The sequence below is a fragment of the Solanum verrucosum genome, unplaced genomic scaffold, assembly GCF_900185275.1.
Source record: "Solanum verrucosum unplaced genomic scaffold, falcon-dt-bn FXZP01000172.1, whole genome shotgun sequence".
NCBI classification, from domain to species: Eukaryota; Viridiplantae; Streptophyta; class Magnoliopsida; order Solanales; family Solanaceae; genus Solanum; species Solanum verrucosum.
The window spans coordinates 642235-653661 of NW_026020299.1; the positions used below are offsets into that span (position 1 = coordinate 642235).

The 11427-nt window shown below is 34.3% G+C and overlaps 1 pseudogene; it reads left to right on the forward strand.

Moving 5' to 3' along the window:
- Positions 1-1644: 1644 nt before the first annotated feature.
- On the forward strand, positions 1645-2625 carry LOC125834818 (uncharacterized; annotated as a pseudogene).
- The last annotated feature ends 8802 nt before the right edge of the window (positions 2626-11427 follow it).

Sequence of the window (11427 nt, forward strand, 5' to 3'; positions counted from 1 at the left end):
TCATGCATGACTATTACACTACGAAGGATTCGAGCAACATAGTTAAATTGTGAGGTCCATATAGAGAAAGTAAGTCTTCAATTATATAATTAAAATATTTCAGAAGAATGAAAACCATGAGATATATAGGAGTTGAATACTATTTAATATTGCATGTATTAAAAGAAACCATAGAGGGAGATAACTACATATTTAGAGGCTTGAAAGTGAATTAAATTTTACTCAATGTTTCAAAATTTAACTTTTTCTTCTTTTTCCTTTTAAAAATGTTATAAGTAAAGGTGCAGCTAGAGCTACAATCACCGAAATGTTGTCAGTTTAATATTGTTTCGAAATATTATATGGAGTATATAGATCAAATATTATTACTAATTTATGTACATATATTAAATCGTGAGCACTCCAATTAAAATTCATGACTTTGCCACTAGTAGTATGGATATACTACAAGGAAAAAAATACAACAACTACTACTATTACTACATCTAATCTAAAGCAATTTGAGATCGGCTGTATGAATTAATCATCAATGACCATGTTGTCTTTTTATTTAAGTACATCACATATTAATTTGATATGGAATTTCAGAAAGTAAGAAAACTTTTGAATATTGTGATCTAAAACTAAGATGTGTAGAATGTACCAAAATTCATATGTGTTGAGCCTTTTCCCCTTAATTTTTGTTGGATCTTCTAGGTAAATCTGTACCTATAGTCTATAATTAAAGAAGTGAATTTCTGTAAAATTGCTTATCGAAGTTTGTTTTGTAATATACATGAAACTTATAGATCGATTTTTTTTTGGGATAGATTTGAGTGTTGAAATTCGAAGAAGAAAATTATTTTATTATTGGCAAAAAAAAATGAGATGCACATGACTAAAACTTTTAGTAAATTTTAACATGTGTTTCAGTCATGTATGACTAAGTGCAGATATAGATGGATAAATTACAACAATGCTTAATAAGCTTGCTAGATTTGTTGTTGTTTTAATAAATTGATGGTTGGGATTTTTGTTTATGATGCTTGAGAACATAACAAATGGATGTGACTAGCTAAATTATGTCATTAAATAATCTATGTAATGGATGTTTGAGAACATAATATTTTTCTAAAATTTTAATTTGAATTGTCTAACAAGAACACTTTATCATTTGTTTAAATGTTTAATGGAAGCATATTGTGGTTAAAATATCGAAATAAAATTTATTGTCAAGTGTAAAAGGTTATCGATATATCAAAACTTATGAAAATATATTCATTTAATCGTCAAATTTATCAACATCCTAGCCGAGTTTTACTTTAATTGAAAAAGAATCAGTTGGATTCTTAGGCAACAAGATTTAATTAATTAACTTATCAAAGACTTGAATGATATTAATCACCTAACATCAATCAAATATATCTTTCTATACTTCTAATGTAATATTATTAGTTAATTCATACTACCTTTATTTGTGTAATAACATAAAGGAAAGGGAAGATGTATCACTGATTATTATGAAAATATCCCACAACATACATATATATTTTTTTGATATTTTCTGAGCTTGATTTTTGTTTATAGTAACTGCGATCGAACAAGCAACTATATCTCTATCCATTCTCTGGGAACATATCGACCAATTCGACTTGGTCATGGTGGATGGCAACATGCTTGAAATGGACTACCTTGAATTCATCAAGTCCACTCAACTCATCAAAGACAAACCTATAATTTGTAAGATCATTTCCTCAAAATCTTAATTATTTTGCTTGGTTTAGTGTGTGCTATTCATTAATTCAAAAGTGTATTTAAACATGTTAATATAACACATCATTATTGACCTTTATCTACTATAATAATAATATCAAACAATTGACTTCTTAACACATTAGTGTTACTTGTAGTTTCTATATATATATATATATATATATTGCCAGATTCTATATTTATATAAGTTCATTACAAAAGTGGTGTATATAAATTCGAACATCTAACTTCTCCCCACAATTCTAGATACCTCATTTAATTAATGTTTTGTTCTGATTTTTTATTTTTGGCTTAGTGATGTTTCCAGAGGTGATGATCGAAATGATAAAAGAAGCACCAACACAAGGGATACGCTACATTTTTAAGAAGTCGCTCATTTCATCATTGAAACTCAAGGATGTATGGAAGCATGTGAAGTGGCACAATAACAAGGCAAATGAAAAATCATAACACGACAAGGCTAATCAAGTTTATGTAATGGACAACACATCTTGTCCTACAAAAATGCAAGACAGAAAGGGAAAAAGCATAGTCAATTTCTCTGAGACTTATCAAGATCAAGAGGTAGGTTCTTTAATAGAAAAAGATGAGGCAAAAAGGTCTAAGAGAATCAGAAGTACTAATGAGGAGGCACAAGTTAAACGTAGTGGTCCTTCAGAAAAAGAAGAGGATCATTCTTTTCTTTCGAAAATAAGTACAGAAAGACTAGAAAAGAAAAGATGAAACCTGAAATGGACAGCAGAGCTTGATAAGAAATTAGATGAGGTTGTTCGCGAGTTAGAAGACAAAGGTAAGTGTTTAAATACTTTGTTTTTATCCCAACACAAAGAAGTAGAAAAAATAAGAATGTTGGTTAAGGAAAATATTAAGTAGAAATTTTCTTAATGTTCACAATTTTACTATTAAATTCTTATTATTTGTCTTACCATGTTGATTTAGCTAGTACGAAAAATGTGCTGGAGAGGATGTGTGTGCAGGATTTGACTAAAGAATGTCTCACCTATCATCTAAAGGTATCCAAGTATGAAAAACATTTATAATTCAAGGTTTTGTCAATTTTTCCTAATATTTTTCATCTTATGTAGAAATATCGGTCCCAAAAACGACAAGCTCCGAATGTTGAACCAATTACTTCAACGAACTTCAACGAGGAACATCATTCCAATGTGTTGAATTCAAGTAACTTCTCTGCGGATGTCAATGAATTATTTCAAGGAGCATACATACCTCAACCACTAGAAGTTCCTTTGGTAGCTTTACCAAGTTCAAATGATTATTCCTTGAACGAGTGCGATGAGTGGATTAATGAGTTTCTTGAGCTTGACGATTTGAGCTGAAATTAAGCTAGTAAATTAGAGTGTCAGATCCCACAACTTGCTTACATTCCTATTTTTGAAAGATCAACTCAAACATTCCTAGATGTTCGACAATTTTTATTTATCTATTGTGATTGGCCTCCATAGAACTCAAACAATCTTTAAATTTTGTTATTTTGCCTATGAAAGGATTGAATGAATATTTTATTTTTATTTTGTGTGTATGCTTTACTTATAAGACATGGATCACCTTCTTGAATAAATTTTCATTATGCTCTATCATGCCTTCTTCCATTTTATTTTTTTGTGATTGAAAATAAAAATAAATGTTATTCCTTTTAAAATGATAAAGAACATGCAAAGATAAGATTATAGAGATAAATGGAACCGATAATACTGCTATACTAATTATCTCGTAGCTTCCCAAATTAAAAGGACCCTGGAGTGAAAGACTTTTAATAATTTCAAAGTTGGAGTAGGAATCCTAAGTTGTTTAGAATTTGTTATTTTTGGTGCTTATTTAATTAATATCTCGTAGGATTTGTTTGTCTTAGTTTATAGATGAATAGGTTTTCTAGTCGTAGTTTAATTTGGCTTCCTACTATGAAAAATAAGGATGTTGTTGGTTATTTTCAATATTCAGAAAAGAAAGGTCTATAAAAAAAATAGGGAGAAATTGAATTAGGATTCAAGAACTTTTGAGTTTATAAATAAAACAGTTTCCTTCAAATTGATATTACAAACTCCATGGTCATGGTAGAGAATCAAAGAGTTCTCGCTGCCGGCCGGCGCTTATGACCTATATATCCACCTGTCTGGCGAATGATCATTTTGATAAAGGTTGGACGCGATGACATATGCATGAAAAAAAACCCACAATAATCTTCTACCAACCCATTACAAGAGAACCAACGGTCCTATAAGAAAGAACCGATATCCACCACTCCTTGGCCATTCCCGCAAACTGATACGAGGGGTTAAACACTCCATGTGCCTCTAAGATACCCATGTTGAACAACCGGTCCTGGCATTTGGTCAAGAAGTCATAAGACTTCTCTCCAGCCATACTGTGAAATTTGGGAGGTGCCAATCTAACAAATCTCTCAAAGCTTTCTTGTTCAACAACCAATATGGCCGCACTAGCAAAAATAGGTGGAGCTGCGAATCTCAGAGGTGCCATAGAAGGCACTGAAGATCAACTAGGAAGGCACTGAATCAGGAGTCTCAAATCCCACACTAGGACCCTGAACTGGTGATGTAACACCAACTATAATAGGAGAACCTAAAGTACACGGAAGAACCCCAGAAGGAGGGGCACTATCCAATCTAGTCAATAACCTGACGATCAACTCCTGAAGTATCAGAGTGTCGTCTTGAATTGAAGGAAGCTGGGCTGGTTCCTTCTCTCAGTCTACTGCTCAATAACATCCTCATGATCATACATGGGCTCAGGTGATGTCTCCCTAGTTCGTCCTTGAGAAGGTGTTTCCCCTCTCGCTCGGCCACGACCCCTAACTCGAGTGTGTCCTCTGCCTTACCCACAGGCTGGGGCTCAGGCAAAAAGGTACGATCTCACCCTTAGTGACTCTGGATCTAGTCCTCATCATTTGTGCAGAAAGAATATATTAGGAGGTATGCAACATTTGATATGAATAACTTGCACGAAAGGAATCAAATGGAAGGAATTTCTCCTACTAGGTATTTTGTAGCCTCTCGAAGATAAGTACGAATGTCTATATACATATCCGTAAGACTCTATTAGACACCCTTGTCATGACCCGAGCCTACACCCTGGACGTGGCCGGCACTCGAGAACCATTGTTGGCCCCCAAGCGAACCCTCATCCTGGATGATTACAAGCGGAATACTAACTCAAGCATACAAAAGCTTAAAGACTGAATAAATTCAATAAAACTCATCTTTAAAATAATCTCAACAATGCTCAATAGAGATGTAACACCTCAGAACTTAGCTCAGACAGTAAAATAGAAAAATAGTGAACCACAAAAGGGTTGATGGACCGTGAAAGGAACCACAGTCCGTCACCCTCATTGTGGTTCACACCCACTCAGAAGTGGTGGACCACAAAGCCTTTCACGGGCCGTGGACCACCACACGAGCCGTGGGGAGTCTCGTGGCAGCAAGGTAGAACCACCCAAGGCTCAGACATTAGACCACAGAGCCCTCAACGGGTTGTGGTCTTGATGACAGGCCGTGGTGAGGTTCGTCCATCTGAACCAGTACACCCCTTGCCCTAAAAGAAGAACCACAGTGGCCTTCACGGTTCGTGGTCCTTCACATGGTCCATGAAGTGGACCGTAGAGGGGAGAGCCCAGAACAAGTAGACAATGTCCAGCAGCCACAACCCACTTGACGGGACTTGGTCCCTTTGACGGTTTGTCAATGACACTGTGGTAGGGCTTTGTCAGCTGTTAAGTCAGGGTAGTTTTGGTCTTTTCCCCTATGCATCGAGCATCTAAACTATGTCGTTTAATACCTAAACTACGTCGTTTTACTCAATTTTAGTGTAATATTCTAGTCAGATATTACCCTAAATGATTATTCAGCAAAACTTAGAGAAAAAAGAGGAGAAAGAGTCGACCAACCCCTCAAGAACAAGCAAGAGATTTTCTTCAGTTCAGCCCCGAAATACAAAGAATTTCTCCGTGAATTTTGTCACCAGGTATGTGGGTTTTCACTAGTGGTTTCCTTTCATCCACTAGGTCCCTAAAATTCAGTCAGACTCTTGATTCTCCATATCTTGTTTAGACCTAGGGTTTCAAAAACCTTAGTTAATTGTTGTGAATTAGGTGTTGTAGTATCCTAAATCAAAATAACTTGTTTTCTTGGTAAGTTCGCTTAGTTCCTTGCATGAAACTCAAAACCCTAGTTTGTGTTGATTCTCTTAGTTCATGAATTACACTTGCTAGGTTAGTAAAATAAATAATCATGCTCCAGATTTCGAATGTTACATTCTCAGTATTTAAATGTTGCATTCCCAGATTGCATGTCAGTATTTCGAGCTATTTAGTATTTTAGTCATATATATATTTAGTTGAGAGTATACTAAGCACCGAGTTGGACTAGGATTCAATGTACCCTCATAGTCCCAGAGCTATGTGCCTCCGTAGGTTTATAAGTCCCCTCTATTGGGCATCAAATTTAGTGATCACGCAGTCATGCCTTTATACCCCTGTCAATGTATATTGGGTCTTCTCGATGGGGCGTGTACATCAGACTCCACGTTAACCACACGTGGTTTTATGTCTGTTAATAGTAGCCCCCACAGTCATACTCTAGTGCATTTGACCAGGTTTTCTGTTTATACTTCAGTATTTAGTCTCAACATGTTATGTTCATGATTAGTACTTGGTCATTGCATTTAGATCAGTTTTTAGTTATATTTCAGTATCTATGCTTCTGTTCGTATCATGTCATTGCTCAGTTTTACTTTGTTCAACTTATATGTTTTGTTCAACTATTATCTATATCTTGCATGCTCAGTACATTCCAAGTACTGACGCATACTCTGCGCTACATCCTTTCATGATGTAGGTTTAGGTACTCAGCATTCAGATCACGCTTAGATCGAGTTATCATTCCGTATTCAACATCTTCAGTGGTGAGTCCTCATACTTCAAGGACAATAAACATGTTTTTCACATTCAGTCTTTTATTTCTGTTTTCAGTTTTGTTAGAGTTAGTTGGGGCATGCCCCATCAACTCTATTCAGTTAGAGGCTTTTCAGACATAGTAGTAGATTCAACTTTAGTTTTGAGTGATTGTTCAATATCACTAAACTCTTAGTATGTTTTATACATTCATACTAGTTGGGTATAACCCATTTTCAGTTATCTATTGTTTTTGCTTCCACATAGTAGTATGCTTATGATATGCCAGAGACAAGGTTATCTTGGGATAACTCGTGATCCTAGGTACTGTGTTATGTCAAAGGGGTAGCTTCGGGGTGTGACAAGAGAACTCAGAGTTTGTAAAAACAACTCAAAGAAGATGCATACTGAAAACTACTCAACTTTGTCTATTTGTGAACGCTCTACTATTATAGAAGGATATCAGGACAAGACCTACGTCATCTCAAAACTACTAACTGTATGATAAAGGTGAAGTCCTCCAGAATATAAGAAGGCTCACCAAAGCTGACTAGAATATCCCATGACCTCAACAAAATGCCTGTTGATGATCCTGAATACCCGTATCTGCATCATGAAACAATGCAGGCCAAATGACTAAGTACATGGAATGTAAGAGCAAGTAAGGGGAATTCTAAAGCATAAACATAAGCTTGAACTGGTGGAAAAGAAACATACTTACCTCTTCTCAACTCAGTCAACTCAACTCAAAGAAATATAGTTCAACTCAACTCAGAGAAATATAGGGCTCAACTCAATGATAAGATATTCAACTCAGTGAAATAAGACTCAACTTAATAATAAGATATTTAACTTAGATAAATAAGGCTCAACTCAATGATAAGATACTCGACTCTGGGTACTCAACTCAATACAACAATAAAATATGCAATATGTGGAAATCTTTTAAAACAGTAGATAACAACTCAATGTATTGAAAAATACAATAACAAATCAGTTTGTATGCAAGGATATAAGATAAAATCTGTTTGTATATGAAAATACAAAGTAAACTCTGTGTATATAAGAATACAAAATATTTCTGTGGGAGCTTCTCTAACCGAAAACCATCACTATGATCTATGTGATGATACAACGTCTAACACACACTGCCAGAGTCGTCATATACTTTGTTGGGGTATATAACCTACTACTAAATGGATCCACTAGTCTATGCTAAAAGGATTAAGGAATCATCTAAAAAGTATGACTCTTTCAACCCACGTTGGCTGCATGGTTTATGGGGGTTGTGAGTCGTCTGAACTCTCCCCCATATTGGTGCTCAATACGACTCCCAAAATATAACTAGCTCATATGTTTAAAAACATAAACTCTTTTTGTGGTTTGAGATTATTACTTAAAATCTTTCTCTAAGAAGAGATGGTACTCTACTGCTCAAAATTCTTTTGGAAATCTCAGTTTCCTCCTCTTTTAAATGTGAAAACATTTACCCTTAGGAATACTTAGTTCCGATATACCATTTTAAAGAAAATGAACTCAACTCAAGTGCTCAAGTCTTAAAACAAGTTCAGAAAAACTTGTAAAAGACTTCTCAAAATAAGGTTCATGCCGAATTATGGACGTGAACGACTCAATTCAGGGTTTTCAATAACCATACATAGAACTCAATACTCGGAACTCAATACTCGAAACTCAAAAACTTCAATGATAATACTCATTTCAAGAATGCTCAACTCAAAGGGTTCATGCGGAATTATGGGCATGAACAACTCAACTCAAGGACTTCATAATACTACTCATCTTAAGAATGTTCAACTCATAGGGTTCATACGGAATTATGTGCATTAACAACTCAACTCAAGGACTTCATGGGTAACATGTAATAGTTCCATGATTAGGAATATAATCTCAAAAGGGTTAGGAACTCATTACTCAAGACTTAAAACTTGAAGATACTACTCCTCTCAAAGATGCTCAATTTATGAAGTTCATGTGGAATTTATGGGCATGAACAACTCGACTGGAGGGTTAAATAACAATATGGAACTCATGTATACAAATATTCTCATTCTCATACTTACTTCATCAAAACTTAGTTCAAATCGATAGTTGATCTCAAAGGATTCACGATTGAACTCAAAGACTTTCTTGAACTCTACTTTTAACTCTCTCTCTTGAATTTGAATTATGAATTCAAGAGTTATGATTCATGATATGAAGGATCTCGTGATGATAATGTAGACTCATGAATACACTCTCCACATTCTCATACTCACTTGCTTGAGTCTTGAAACAAGTTATTTGAAACTGTAGAAGACTCCTCAAAAGACTCAAAGGGACTTTCTCAAAATGTTTGAAAGAACTCTCAAGACGCAACTCTTAACTCTACCTTGAATTGAAATTATGAATTAAAGGTTATGATTTTTGTGATAGGAAGGATATCGTTATGATTAAATGAGTTTTAGATAGTTAATCATGAGAAACAGTTGAAAAAAACTACTTGGGGAGCAAGTCCGCGACGCGGAGATGAATTATCATATTTGGTCACGAAATTAATTAAAATCCTTATTTAATCTAGATAAGAATCATAGTATATAACACTTCTAGATCAATTAGAATTTATCTTATATAAAAAAATTACAGTTCTATTTTATTGCTAATATTTTAAATGTGGAGAAAAACGAAAGTAGTAATATTTACATGTAAACTTTTACAGAAAATTGTAACAAACTCCAAAAAGGATTAGGAAGTTGTTTTTGTATATAGGAATTAATGGAGGAAATACTTTTGCTATAATATTTTTGTGCTTACATCTTTTTTATACCAAAAAGTTGAGAGCACCAATTGTTAAAGATAACTTATATTAGGTATAATTGTTAAATAGTTAGGACCTTTCTTAACATGTAGGAATTAGAAGTTAACTAAAAATTTTATCCACTTATATTTGTTTTTAAAATCAATCCTAACACCAAACATAACTCTTACAAAACTTATGCAATAAATGGTTTGTGAAAAAGAATTATAGTCAAAGAAGTAGGAATCTGAAGCCAATATATACTCCCTCCGTAGTCGGTTCTCTTTTATTTGTCAAACTAGTCCATATTCACGTCTTGTTATCCTTTTATGTAAATCATTACTCCACATATGTCTTTCATTAAAAGAAAATTTAATTAGGTATTAAGATTAAATTGCTTGATTTGGCGTAAATAATACTCCGTTATAAGATTGTATATTTGTCATAAGCTTGGTGGATAAAATGATAAAGGAAAAAGAAAAAAAGTAAACCCTTTTTGTCCCTTGGAGAGAGGTTTTACTACCTTGCTTCTCTATTGTTCCTTCTCGGAACCAAACACCGGCCTTTAACCTCTAGATTCCAGCCGGCGATGCCGGTTATCCATAACCCTAACTGGTTCTACACTGCTTCGAATATCAATCCAAATTGTTCTTTCTTGACCTTCAGCTTCCCTAAAACCCTCACATTTTCAAACTCCTTATTGTTGGGTTTTAGCAAGGTGTGAATGGGAAATAAGAAGAGAAAAATGAAAAATGTGGGGAACCAATTTTTGGAGGGAAAATGAAAAGTCTTTGAAAATGAAAAGTCATTTCTCCCATATTGGTAGAATAAAGAAAAACTGTTGTCCTTATATTAGGAAATACTTCCTTTAGTTCTTAAAGGCTTAAGAAGAAGGTGCCCCCTCGCGTCGTTGTCGTCGCTCACTTGGATTTGGATTTGGCAAATGATGTGATTGATTGATAATATATTTGGACAAAATTTATTTAATCAATCTCATTAATTGATTTCCTTTCTCTTATAAATTTATTAAGAAAGTTAATTAATTAATAGAATTAATTTCACATAACAGAATTATTTAAAATTTGTGCGTAATGGTAAAGTCGTTTTGAAGGGACCTGTTCCTTCCGAAAAGACGTTAGTTTTCCCAAAAGACACAACGTTCTGGAAAGACATGTCTGAACAGATGTGTTCGCACCATTGTCCGAACAGACGCGTTCCTTGCTGTATGTGGCTATAAATAGAGAGTCTTTTTCCATTTTTCAACACTGAAATTTTTTCCCCTCTGCATACATTTTCTTACAAAAACAAAATTGTTGATCGACTGAGTCTGTGTGTGCTCTCGTTGATGTTCTTGCATTCGCTGAAATTAGTGAAGTTTGAGGTACCGCTACTTCTCTAATAGTTAATCCATTTTATCGTGGGAGGAATTAATCTGTAACCTCGGGTACTTGAGGGGATTAAATTTCTTAAGGAAGCACAGTGGGTTCTGTGGACTCAGATTATTATTTTCTATCTATTTCATCTTTTTTCTGTTTCTATTTTTTCCTAACCTGAATATAGGAGATAACAAGCTTAAGAAAGTTAATTTGGTTTCTGTATTTGAGGTTTCTGGAGATTAAAACCTCTATGGTTTTCTACTTTGTTTGAATTTTAAAATTCATTCGATAAATGATTAAAAGAACATAAAAACTTTATCGTTAAATCAAAAACAGGTTGTGTAAGGATTTATTCCTTACTGTTAGTATTTCACATACTAAAACTGTAATGAAAGAAAAATAACAAATTCAAGTCAAGTAAATGTTGGAACAATGAGTAATGCAACAACATTGGTTGTACACAATCATTCAACTTCTACCCTTGCACCGACTGAGAAACCTGCAAAGTTTTATGGAGTCGACTTCAAGAGATGGCAGCAGAAGATGTTCTTCTATCTGACTACGTTGAGTCTGCAGAG